Source organism: Podarcis bocagei, assembly GCF_964188305.1.
Source record: "Podarcis bocagei genome assembly, chromosome: 17".
NCBI lineage: Eukaryota > Metazoa > Chordata > Lepidosauria > Squamata > Lacertidae > Podarcis > Podarcis bocagei.
This window is the reverse complement of record NC_138143.1, coordinates 34,403,145-34,416,813: the sequence shown is the minus strand read 5'-3', so window position 1 is coordinate 34,416,813 and position 13,669 is coordinate 34,403,145. Positions and strand designations below refer to the sequence as shown.

At 41.8% G+C, this 13,669-nt stretch overlaps 1 protein-coding gene across 1 annotated transcript in view; it reads left to right on the top strand.

Moving 5' to 3' along the window:
- The first annotated feature begins 4,464 nt into the window (after positions 1 to 4,464).
- Positions 4,465 to 13,669, top strand: part of LOC308576628 (ephrin type-B receptor 5) — a 160,928-nt gene continuing 151,723 nt past the window's right edge. Inside the window, exons 1-3 of the mRNA XM_081176259.1 lie at positions 4,465 to 4,526; positions 5,217 to 5,348; positions 11,453 to 11,615. The gene's annotated coding sequence lies outside the window, so the exon portion shown is untranslated. The remainder of the gene's footprint in view (positions 4,527 to 5,216; positions 5,349 to 11,452; positions 11,616 to 13,669) is intronic.

Sequence of the window (13,669 nt, the reverse complement as noted above, 5' to 3'; positions counted from 1 at the left end):
GCCGCCCGAAGTGGCTAGGCCGCGGGTGGGCAAACTAAGGCCCGGGGGCCGAATCTGGCCCAATCGCCTTCTAAATCCGGCCTGCGGCGGTCCAGGAATCAGCGTGTTTTTACATGAGTAAAATGTATGCTTTTATTTAAAATGCATCTCTGGGTTATTTGTGGGGCATAGAAATTCGTTCATTCCCCCCCCCCAAAAAAAAATATAGTCTGGCCCCCCACAAGGTCTGAGGGACAGTGGACCGGCCCCCTGCTGAAAAAGTTTGCTGACCCCTGGGCTAGGAAAACCCAGGCAGATGGGCGGGGTATAAATAATAAATTAATAACAAAAATAATAATATTGGTTGTCAGCATGCACATACATGCACTACTCTTCTTAAAATTGCTTTGCTCAATTCTTCTGGAGCTACCTCACACACTAAAATTGTAGATGTACTGAGATAATTTAAGAGTACAGTACTAGGATTGGTTGCAGCTGCTAGTTGGACGTCATGAATCTGGGCTTCATTCCACCTAGTGTATTATATTATTCTTTCCTTTGTGTTACATTATCTTTTTTTTTTTAATTATTACTTTAATTCCTCCCCCACATCTTATCTGTTGAATGGATCTCTGGGTTTCTTTATGCTGAGAACCATTTCTGCATCCCCCCCCCCAGTCATTCTCTCATACTGTATAAGTATTTTATTAATCCCCTCCTCAGCCTGTTTTCTTTGCATTTTAAAGCTTTAAAAGCCCCATATAAGGGCAGACTTTAAAGAAACTTATGTTTATTGGCCAAATGTACATTACTTTGCAATTACTAACTTTGATTTAATCACCAATTTTCTTGCTCAACCACTATAACAGGAGAAAGATTCTCTCTCCTTGCTTTTCATAATCTGGTTTGGATTATACTATTCTGAATTAAGGATGCCAAGTAACCTGAAAAAATGATTTGGCTTACTCATGTGCTTTCTAACCTCCTGGTTCAGCTTTTTCACAGCTTGAAGATATTAAACTATCTGCTAATGCGAGCAGATCAGGCTACTGTTAAAGACACAGGAGCTGAGACTGGTAAGAAAAACATTAACAATGCTAACCTGAATATTTATATAATTGTACATATTTTGCCACTTCTATTGTGAATCCTAAAATCCAGGTCCTTTGTAAATAGACTCTTAGACAGACACTAGGTGTCCCCTTTTTTTTAAAAAAAAAGCTCAGAATCGGCCTTTATTCTGTATGATGACAGTATTTGATGGTGGAAATATACTACTTTTTAAGAGAGTAGAACATGGTATCCATCCCTTTTTTTATCACAGGTGGAAAAATAATTTGGGAATGGCAGGTTTTTTGGTTTTAGTGGCCTCTGGGGAAATAGTTAAACACCCTTTCCTACCCACTGCCCCTTCTCTGATCAATTTCACAGCCTCCTGCAGCTGCTTTTCATTAAGAGAAAGGGAGGAAAGCTTGAAAAGTGTTATATGAAGCTGCAGTGTAATCTAGTTTGGCCTGGAGAGTGTAAACAATATCTGAGTTTAGGGGCCTTGGTCAAAACAGTTCAAGATCTGCTTGTAGTAAAGGGTGCCCCCCCCCAGACCCTCCAGGTGTCCCTATTTTCCAGGGACAGTCCTGGATTTACAAAAGCCATCCTGGTTTCTGATTTGATCCTGGAATGTCTAGCTTTTCTTTAAGACGTCTATATTTTCATCGGAGAAATGTTGGAGGGTATGGAGTTATGTGACCCCCACTCCCCCTCCCCAGCCTAGGAGGTAAGTAACCAGGGCCGGATTCAGGTTTGATGAGGCCCTAAGCTACTGAAAGTAATGGAGCCCTTTATATGTCCAGCTGTCCTTTGTCAACAACAAATTGTCGCTGCTTTTTTGTGTTGAATATATGCTATATGGTCATTTATGGACCTCATAGGTATCTAAAGCCATTTGCACATAACAAAATATGTATTTTGTCAAAGTAATTTTTGAACTGAAATACAATTAAGAAGTATATTAACAGTGAAATACAATTATGAAGAAGTACATTAATAGTGAAATAATTATTAAGCTCTGACTTAAAATGATTTTTTATTCATAACAAACTTAATAATGCAAACACATTGGCATTTGGCAATAACGAAAGTTCCTTTACAAACACAATTTACAAAGACTCATAATTTAGTCTGTAGAAACTTGCTATAACATGAAATAATAATTGCAGGTTTTAGTTTATTTGTTTTTTATCTTATATTTTGGAAATGTTCATCCAGTTTTTCCCCTTTAATTTTTTGGGGGCCTCCAAGAGAGTGGAGCTCTGAGCTGTAGCTTGTTTAGCTTATATGTAAATACGGCACTAAGTAACTATGCAACCTTTAGAGACATCTGAAGGCAGCCCTGTATAGGGAAGTTTTTTTTAATGTTTCACGTTTCATTATGTTTTTATATATGATGGAAGCCATCCAGAGTGGCAACCCAGTCAAATTGAGGGGTATAAATAATACAATACTATTATTTATTGAATAGGGCATCCCTGTTTTCATCGGATAAATGCTGGAGGATATGCTCTGGCCATGCACCTGTGTCTTTAAAAGCAGCCAGTTACTGGGAAATTTCACAAATTAAGTTTTTTCACCACTTGGCCTGTAAACGAAATTAAAGAGAATTGGCCGCCCTGCTATGGTTTGTCAAACACCAGTTCTATGGGGACGGGTTTTTAAACTTGGGTGGGTGGGTGTTTTGTTTGGGAGGTGGGAGTGCTTCAAATTGTTTTTAAATGCTGTATGTTACTTTGTATTTTGTATTTGCACTTATATTTGTTGGCCGGCATATTGTTTAGGGACTGTTTGAATTGTTTTTACTATGTCTTCTGTGCTTTTTACGTTGTAACTTTATGTTGTGAACTGCCCCGAGGCCTATAGATATAGGGTGGTATACAAATTTAATGCTAAAAAAAAAAGTTTGTCGAAGGAAACCAGGAAAAACAAAAGTTGCCCTTTTAGCAGAGGTCTGAGGTGCAGAAAACAGAAGATGGAGCTATTTGTGGCGTGGAACTCAACTTTATCACCTGCTAGGCCCGTTTTCAGATTTTGGCAGGCTTAGCTGTTTCACTCTTTATCTCTGGTCAAGCAGGTTTTGAAACAACTTAGAGGAGGAAAAAAAAATCTGCCAGCGATCAAAAGGAGGATGATCAAATTGTAGAGTTTGCAAAAGGTGTTGATAACTGTTAAGAGACCTCTCTTCCCCTCACAGAGCTACAATTGTCAGAGTTCCCTGGGAAGAAGGGTTGGTTGTTTAAACCACTTTTAGAAACTGTAGCTCTGTGAGGGGAATCAGGGGACTCCTAACAATTTTCATTACCTTGAACAAACTGCAGTTTCCCAAGATTATTTGAGGGAAGCCATGGCTGGCCTGATGGAATAATGATGCGTTAAGATAATAGAATAATTATTATTATTTTTAGATTTGCTTCCATCCTTATATTCCCCTGCTTTTTGTGGGGGTGAATGCTAACTAATAAAAGGCCCACCTTTGTGTTTGGTGTTCCTAAGCTTTAACTAATGAATTTCTGTCAGGCTGCTTCTAAAAGCTGAAGGAGCTATGAAAAGATATGGTTAATAATAATAATTTTTATTTATACCCCGCCCTCCCCAGCCAAGGCCGGGCTCAGAGCGGCTTACAAGCAATAATAAAAACAAGTTGAATGATTACAACTTAAAACAAAATTAAAATACATTAAAATAATTAAACATTAAAAGGGAGGGAAAGTGAGTAATCTGTGCGAATAAGAAACTATATCGGAGGAAGTTTATTTGTGAGCTGCGTTGAGTCCCACCAGGGGAAAAAGGCAGTGTTTGAATAAGTTGGAATGATTTTCTGAATGGAAAACCAGAAGCAAAAACTCCACAAGGAGTTGTATGGAACAATCCTATGGAGCAATTTTGAGAAGACCAAAGAGGGAATTAAAATATAGAACTAGAACCATTTTCGTTGCCATTGTAGGACCTTTGCTTAAGTAAAGTGTCTGTCTTCTGTTTGCATAATATTTGCAAGTTTTACAGTGGCAAATATTTCAAGGTGGAAATAGGATTGCCTCACACACACACACATAGTTGTATCTTTGACAGTAGCTGGGAACAATAAACTTAGCAGGTGAAATTTCCATATGAGAGAACATTTTATTTGCTGTATTTCTGTGTGTCAGGCTGCAGTTAAACATGCCCAAACAGAACCAGAGAAAAGCGAGGCAAGAGGTGGGGATCTGAATAAAAAGTAGTAAAATTCTTTAATATGCTTTAATATGCATATTTAATATGCTGGTATAAATGCATCTGGTTTGCAATACTGAGAACTAAGCCAACATGTGGGAGCAGGGGGCGGAGAGTCATTCTTGAAAAGTAAATTTCAAGACAATACAACTTTGTACATTTTCCCCCCCCTTCGGTGAACAAACTATAATTGTATATTACATTGCTTTCTTCTTTCTTATATAGTAAAAGAAGAAGAAACAGGACGTGAGAAGTGAGTGAGAAGTTGGTGACTTCTGCATTGACAGGTGGGAAAATAGTAGTGAATTGTGATGAGTGTTCAAGAAGTGGAAGGCATTCTAAAAGTAGCAGAGCCAGACACAATAAAGAAACATTCATGGGGAGAAAGAGGGGTGGGGACTTAGAGGAGGAGGTTTTTTTCCATGTTATGGGCCCAAATTAGGGATGGATAAATCTACCAATTTTGTTTTTTCTCCATTTCTCTTCTGATCATAAATTCAGCAATTTCACCAGATTTCTGCATCAGTTTGCCAATAATTTGTATTTTAACATCCTCACAAAAACCCGCCAGTACTTTAGTGTGCATCTCCCCTAATATACATATTTTTGCCAGTGGTTTCCACTGATATAATGCCTTTTGATGTTATTTTCACTATTATCTGCATTTTTATGCAAGTTTCCCCATATATTCTCATTTTGGAGGGGCCGGGGGAGGTTGGATGGGCAGCTCCATAACAAAAATCAGAAATGGACAAGTTTCACATAGCCGCATTAGCAAATTAGGTAGATTTGAATGAAAATGCAAAGCAGACTAAATTCCTACCCGTAAGCAACAAGGAATAGGAAGATGGATTAGCTAAGGAGTGAAAGTAATGAAATGGGAGATTAGGGCACCTGTCTGTAAACGTTTGCTTTTCTAAGGGTTTCGTAAATCTCAGACATGTCCGTGCCACCCTCTCTCCCTATCTGAACTGCAGGTTCCTTTTCCTGAGCCAGGACTGCGAGGTTTAAAAGGCTCCCCCACCCCCACTCGTCTGCAGCTGCAGCAACCCTGCCGCGTCTTCTGGCTCCGAGAGCTTTGAATTAATCTGCCAGGACTGGGCAATCAGGTATGTACAGAGCCAGCCGCTGTTAATGAACACACCCAGCTGGCCTGCAGATCTTTGCACAGAACGGAGTGAATACTTTTAGTCTTTCCCACTGATCCAGCAAGCATTCAGGCCTGGGATAAAAGCTGGCATAGATTCCATAGGCAGCAATGTCTCTTCAGTCTGCCCGGCTGCCCCCAACTAATGTTTGGAGCATTAGTTAAGTAATCTTGTTTTCTTTCCGGTAGAGTATATATGATAAGATGTAAACATGCAGAAAGGGAGACCGGGCTGGAAAATAAATATTCTCCGCGCACAAATAACTGAGCAATAAAATGGTGTGTTCTGTCTGCAGAGTTGTAGCATGTGTCTTAATTGGGGAGTTTTTTTTCCAGAATAACTGTCAGCCAGAAAAGCATCCCAAATCCTCTGGTGTTAGAGTCCTGGGAAACTTCAATTCAAATAGTTTGGACTGATGAGCCTTATACACAACAGTGATTCACAAACAAAACAAAGACACTGCTGAGTATTTGTATTACCCCTGTTCTTAAGGGAAGGCTTGTTGTCCGCACCCCCACTCCTCTTCCAACTGTTGTAAAGTTGTTGTTTTTAAAATGGCATTATTTCCCAGCCTTCCCCAGCCAGGTCCCAGGGTGTGTTACAACCCTTTAACATTCACAACTAAAAACAATTAAAATGGATTACAGTCGCAGGAATAGGATGGGTCCTGAGATGCACATAAGTCCGGTATAAAGAGTAAATTGTAAATTTGCCAAAGCTGTGTAGTGAAGAAGGCTGACGTACATCAGTGGGGAGCAGCGTTTGAAATTCACCAAGCGCCCCACACATTTTGCACCTGGCTTTTGGCCACTTGCGACCAAGTGAAGATTCCTGTGTGCCAAGATGGCGCCTGACGTCTCTACCATCTGGAAGTGCATGCCTGGGGATCCTCGGATCTTGCCTGTTTTCACACGCTAGCAACACATCCTGTAGAATTCTATCCATGGTATTTTATCTGCACCATTGGAACGAAATTCAGGAACCAAAAAGTCATATGAAAAATAGGACTTTCGAGCTGTCTGGCCCCCAAATGGCAACTAGGCATTCTGTTTTGGCGACTGTAACCCTGGCTTAAGGAGAGAACTATGGGACACCTCTATTGCCCGGGACCCCCTTAGTTTGGCTAAGGTTCTGCCCCTCATTTCCCCATCCTGGTCTTCCTCCTGTCTCTCTTCTCTGCTTGTTTTCGCAGTTGCAAATTCCATATTGCTTGCAGAGTGCTGTTTTTATCTCATTGCTGACTCCCTTGACCAGGGCCTTCCCCCTCCCTTGCAGCTTCCTAAAAAAAGGAAATAATGGGTGATCCCAACCCTCAGCAAAACAAAAAGCAAAGAACAACAAACCCTTACCTTTGAGAAGGGCTTTTTTTTTTCCAGCCAGAGCTCACAGGAACACAGTTCCAGCACCTCTCAGGTGGGCACCATTGCCATTATAAGAGAACAAAGCAGGTGTTCATAGTGAGTTCTGGCACCTCTTTTTCTAGAAAAAAAAATAGCACAGCTTCAGAGGGTGAAGCTGTTTTCCTGGAATGGGGATAAGTGGTGAGGAGGTAGACTTCATTTGAGCACGTAGTCATGGGGGAGGAAAGCATGCCTTTGTCTAAAACAGATCAAAGGTAGGGGAAAGTTTTATCTGTTTAATTTCTGTGTTCCAGGATGCCATTAGAGTCACAGAAGCAGAGCTAGTAAAATATATATATTTATATTGGGTGTTCTGGCCTTGTTCTTTCTCTTAATAAAAACAAGATTATCTTAGGCTTGGCAAGTCTCTGCCAAAGGCACTAACTTCCATAGATCTCTAGATACAGTTATTAGTGCAAGGGCCAAATTGCACATGACGTGCTTAACCTGGCTGCTTTTATTTTTACTGAAAACAGCACCACGGAGGGCAAACAGCTTCTAGGCAGAGGGTGATTTCCAGCAGAAAACTGGCACGGTGCCTAGGATGGCCAGATGGAAGCAGAACAGCTAGAGTTCCTGCATTTTGAATAGTGTAGAAGAAGGAACTCCACCATGAAATGAAAGCTACATCTGGGGAGATTCCCTTTTCAATCGGTAGCACATGACACTCTTAATCTCAGGGTTGTGGGTTCGAGCCCCACATTGGGCAAAAGATTCCTGCATTTCAGGGGGTTGGACGAGATGACCCTCAAGGTCCCTTCCAGCTCTGCAATTATATGATTCTACACAACTATTTAGTGATGTATGGAAGTGAGAGCTGGACCATCAAGAAGGCTGATCGCCGAAGAATTTATGCTTTTGAATTATGGTGCTGGAGGAGACTCAAGAGTCCCATGGACTGCAAGAAGATCAAGCCTATCCATTCTTAAGGAAATCAGCCCTGAGTGCTCACTGGAAGGACAGATCCTGAAGCTGAGGCTCCAATACTTTGGCCACCTCATGAGAAGAGAAGACTCCCTGGAAAAGACCCTGATGTTGGGAAAGATGGAGGACACAAGGAGAAGGGGACGACAGAGGACGAGATGGTTGGATAGTGTTCTCGAAGCTACCAGCATGAGTTTGACCAAACTGCGGGAGGCAGTGGAAGACAGGAGTGCCTGGCGTGCTCTGGTCCATGGGGTCACAAAGAATCGGACATGACTAAACAACAACAACAACAACACACAACTATTAAGATGCAGGCGCCCTCTCTTCTTTTATACCTGGCCAACCTAGCAGCCCCTCATCCGGATCGGGGTGCAACCGCTGCTCTTCCTTCGAAAGAGTGGCTGGAGAAACCCAGCCAGATGGGTGGGATATAAATAATAAATTATTATTATATTATTATAATAATGAAAGCAGCCAAGCCAAGCACACTTCTTGAAACTTGTGACTAATATCATGTGTGGTTTGGCCCGAGGTCTATTCCATGATACTATAGCATATTTAGCAGGTTTAATTATTTATCCAGCCTTGATGATGGGCTCTGTGGAACACCTGCTGCCCTATTAGGGAACCAGCCAGAATGCACTTGGCTGGTATCCTGAAGCAACAGGGATCTTGATATCTCTGGGAGAACTGTGCTGTGCTCATCAGCACGATTTGTAACACAATAGGTGGGCTTCAGGGTAGCGTTGCCAACTGATCAGAAAAATAATAACCTAACCTGCTCTTCTGCCCTAAGCAGATTTGTTGGCATCTGTCTGTCTTGAGAGTCAATGGAAGAGTGTGCCTTAGGGGATGAGAGATATACTACTCTCCTGCAGATATTTACACATCAAGTTCCTGTCAAAGGCAAAGGCTACAAGAGACAGTTTAGAAGTTTGCAGTCCCTGCTTACAGGAAGATTGGGACAACTCTAGGTTTTTGTTGGGTGACTGCCAGATTTGTGAGCCCAGGAGCAGATTGCTCTACAAGGATTACACCATTGGACGCTGCTTTCAGGATTGTCCCATCCCTCCCCTACGCACCACCTCTGCTCTTCATACCATTCCATTTCATTTCACTTTTAATTTGCATATCGCCTTCCTATATTATTGTACCCAAGGCAGTTTACAAGCTGAAGAAACAACTAAGATCGCACACCTTATAAAAATAGGATCCAAGACAAGGATTTCATAATAAAAGCCTAACTTTAAAATAAGTAGCTTATATCCAATACAATAATATTCAATAATCTATTAGAATACAATAGTACACAATAAATATCAGCAAATAATCATTAAACAGAAATTCACCCTTAACAATTACAATAATTACAATAAATAATTACAATAAATAATTTATTTATTACAATAACAATTACAATAAATAATTTCTAAACTATAATCAATAAAAATAACTCACTGCATAAAATAACACTGCAAACTGAGAAGCAAAGACACACAATATATATGTGTGTGTGTGTGTGTGTGTGTGTGTATGTGTGTATTTAATGTCTCTGAGTTCCTCTTCTCCCTTCCTAGCTGCTTTTGTTGTTCCTAAAGTCATGGTCTGGGAAAGGCTCCTACGGCTGGGGGGTTAAGCAAGACAGGTGCGGTGGGAGGGAAAGCCATTGCCTGGTGGCCAGCACAAAGTCTCTCTCCTGTCTTCTGCCTCTCGGTGGCCCTAACTTACATAAATCGAGCAGGCGATGAAGAAGAGGAGAAGAAGAGTTTGGATTTGATAAGGAGTCTCAAAGCGGCTAACATTCTCCTTTCCCTTCCTCCCCCACAACAAACACTCTGTGAGGTGAGTGAGGCTGAGAGACTTCAAAGAAGTATGACTAGCCCAAGGTCACCCAGCAGCTGCGTGTGGAGGAGCGGAGACGCGAACCCGGTTCACCAGATTACAAGTCTACCACTCTTAACCACTACACCACGCTGGCTTTTCCCATCTCACTAACTCCATGTCATACAAAGTCTATGTATTGGGTTTGGGGGTTGCTGTTCTGTGTTACGTTGGGTTGCTTGCTGAAATGTTCTAATCTAGATACCTACTTGCACTGGTGTGCTTTTGAACTGCTAGGTTGGCAGGAGCTGGGACAGAGCAACAGGAGCATGCTCCGTCGCGAGTATTCAAACCGCCAACCTTCCGATCGGCAAGCCCAAGAGGTTCAGTGATTTAGACCACCGTGTCACCCACGTTTTTTTAATCTAGCTACAGAGCAGGTGACTTCAGTAGCAGTGATGGGGAATGTGGGAATAAACTAAGGCAGTATGCGATGTTGCTGCTGCGATGGTGTGTGCCGTAAGAGGTGATTCTCGGGTACATAGGACAATGCTTGCAGGATTCTATACCAATAAACAGCTTTGAGTGATTATGCTTGAGATAATGTAGACGGCATGTATGCGTTCAACCCTTGGGAACTGCAGCTTCGCTCCAGAAATGCAGGTGTGTACATGTCAAAGCTCCTTTGTCTGGAGGCCAAACATACCTGGCATCAGGCATGTGAAAAGTTCACGGCGGTTGCGAAATAGGAGGGGCTGAAGGAGGCCAGCATTGAAGTACAGCATTGAGACCGAAACATTCTCCCTCAAGGAAGACACGTCTTCAGAAGCAGCGTGCCAGTAGCAAAACTTACAATTTGTGATTATAATTTTAAAAGGTAAACAAGACATAGCAATAATGCAGAACCAGAGATGAACTGAAATGGCAGTTGCTTTACTATTTGTTCTGGTTGTTGTTGTTTTTTTGAAAAGTGTGTTCTCGAAACCTCCTCTGTTTGTTTTTTTAATAAAAAAGTTGGCTATAACCCAACAGAGGGGGCGGGGATTGAAAGGCATCTACTCTCTTGCCAATCAGATGATAGGTGAATTAGGATATATGTACGTATGTACACCTCCATTCATTAAAACTTTTCATAAGCTCCCAGTGTCAGAAAACTGGCAAGTTGCTTTCTTCTTAAAATGACAAGGTGAGCAGGCTTTACTGTTGCCCGCCACTGCCAGCCAAATGACAGGACCCGTGTGTTTTAATTTAAACTTTGTGACTTTATATTGTTGTTGTTAGCTGCCCTGAGGACATTGCTTAGGACAAAAGGCGGGTTAGAGATAAAACAAAACACACACACACTTGGGTGTTTTTTTTAATCCTCGCTTGTTAAACCAGCTCTTTCTGTGCATATATGTGTGGAAAGCTTTAAAGGGATTGGAAGATAGGCTTTTAAAAGCCCATGTCAGGACACTGTTCAAATTCCAGGAAGTGTCAGAAGGATTTGGCAAGTGGTTCTGTTTCTTCCAAAAACCCTGAAGTTCAAACTGAAATCTGGCCAAGATCTGAATGTTCAGATTAGCCTTATTAAAGGCTTTCTACAAAAGGTAACTTTGACAACTTGTCTGAGTTTAATGTTAAGTCAAATTAGTACGGTTTGAGGAACTGACATTCCTTAAACAGACATATACAGTAACTTATATCTGGCAGCTGCGGTAGGTCTCAAACTTTCTGGGAGCTGAACTCGATCCCTTTTCCTGAGCCAACACTGCTTCTTAAAGACTAGAGGTCTCTAGGACCCTATGCCCTGGGCCTTGAAAGATGCATGCATTGCAGGGAATTGGACTAGATGACCCACAGGGAACACTTCCAACTCTACAATTCTATGATTATGTGATTCTATACTACTGAGTGGCCTTATGTCTTACTTTACAGACCTCTAATCCGAAGGACTGTCAGAAAGAAGGGTCCTCTATGTGAAGACAACACTCTATCCGAGGGCTGTTCAGTCCAAGTTTGGTTAAAACAACAAAGAACCATAAAAACAGAGAGCAAGAGATTTGAAGTTGACCCTCAGCAGTAAGGTCACCATTGTAAGGTACGTTTTATTTCCAGTTAGATTGCATGTAATTATTTCTAAGTTTGCACCTCTACGTATGAAAAGTCACAAGCAAATTTTATTCACATTGGTGTCATCATTCTGTCCTTGTTTTTGGGCAATGCATAACTGGCTGCCCTCCTTTCCTGGGGAAGGGGTGGTCCACTATTGCGCTACTGCTGGTCCAAAACATTTTGCTGACTGAAGCAAAACCCACCAATGATGTCCCACCCCTAACCCTATGCTAAGATTAACACTTTGGAAAATCTCACCCTACTATTCAGACATCAAATCCCACCTTTGTCTATTGTCTAAATCAGTGTTTCCCAAACTTGGGTCTCCAGCCGTTTATGGACTAAAACTCCCATCATCCCTAGCTAGCAGGACCGGTGGCCAGGGATGATGGGATTTGTAGTTCAAAAAAGAGCTGGAGGCCCACGTTTGGGAAACACTGATCTAAATCAAGGATAGGGAATGTTTGACTTTCCATGGGTTACTGGACTACAGCACCCATAATCCATGACCATTGGTCATGCTGGCTGGGGCTGATGGGAGTTGAAATTCAACATCATCTGGAGGCTACAGGTCCTGTGCCTCTGCCCTAAATTCTGCTACTTAATCAGCTATCTTCGCCTTGCCACATGGTACTGCTGATCCTATTTTGCGCTCACAAAAACCATTGGAAGTGGAGTTGTTAACCGTGAAGGTTCTAGGTGTGAATTTCCTCCTGGGTTTGAGGGGCAGCTTTCTTCTAAGGATTTCAAAGCCTCTAAACTCGCCTGTTTGTACACAGCACAAAGATGCTCATTGCTTTCTTTATGAAATTGATCCTAAATTAGTGCAAAGCGAAGAATGTTCTGCTGAATTATTTTTCTTATTTAAGTACATTGTTTTTGAACCAGTTTTTACAACTCTCTTGTTGGTGAGTCCATACATAAAACTTAAGTTAGCCAGAGAGTCTGTGCAAATAGAAACTATTTCTCAACACTTTTTGTCCCATTTTAACACAGTTCACAAGAGGCTAGAGTTACGAAACAAACCAGAAAAAAGCACAGCTTCTTCTGGCCTTAACTCTTTTAGCATCTGATGTATAAAATTCAGCAGGTGAACCTTTTCACTGCAAGGTGATAAACACATTATCTAGCAAATGTCTGTATGCCAAGCTACTGTTAAATGCTCAGCTGCAGAGCTTCATTGCTGGCAACTCCACATGGCACGTTCCTCTATAAAAAGTGTTCAGTGTTACTTGTGAATATGCCCTAAAATAATGAAATCAATTGTGCATTTTCAAGAGCATTAATGAACACTCTTCTCCTGCTGCAGTTTATATACATTGCCACAATGCACGTTATACGAGTGCCATGTTCCTGTACATGAATGCACACCCATGCCTGCAACCTCCAGTTTGGGAAGCTGTCATTGCACGTGTGCAACAGCTGTCTCAAAGGGACACACCTCAGCTTAACCACAAAGTGAATGTGGCTTACGCTTTCAAATCGGGTGGAACCTGGTTTGAAGAGAAACACATCAAAGAGCTGTATTTTAAAAGAAACTACAGGATAGAGATTGATTGTGGCTAACTTCATGTATACACTGCTTCAAACATCAGGGATGGGAGTGTGTTGGGATCTGAGTAAATGGTAATGTATATGCAGCCTCTGTGTGAAGTCTCCTTCCCAGTACCTAGAATGTTGCCATTACAGTGTTCTCGTACTGAAGATGCTGGGAAACATAGTTCTACAGGATGCCTAAGTCCATACCACAGGTGGCGTGGAAACTACTTGTAATGGGAATTGTAGTTGCTTGTGTGTAAGTCACCGACTTCCCTAAACTGCTTGTTGTTTGAACCTTTCCCTAACTGAAGCGCACTCCTGTGCGTCTGCTTCAGTCGCTGGCAGAATCCGTTAGTGGGTGTTTCCTAAATTTTTTCCAACATAAGAATTCCTTGACAGCCAGTCTCCGCCTAGCCTCTCTGCGCGGAAGCCTTCTGCGCAGAGTAGGCGTGCCCTGTGGTGGTCCGGCACTCTCCCCACTGATCTCACTGGAAGAGTTCC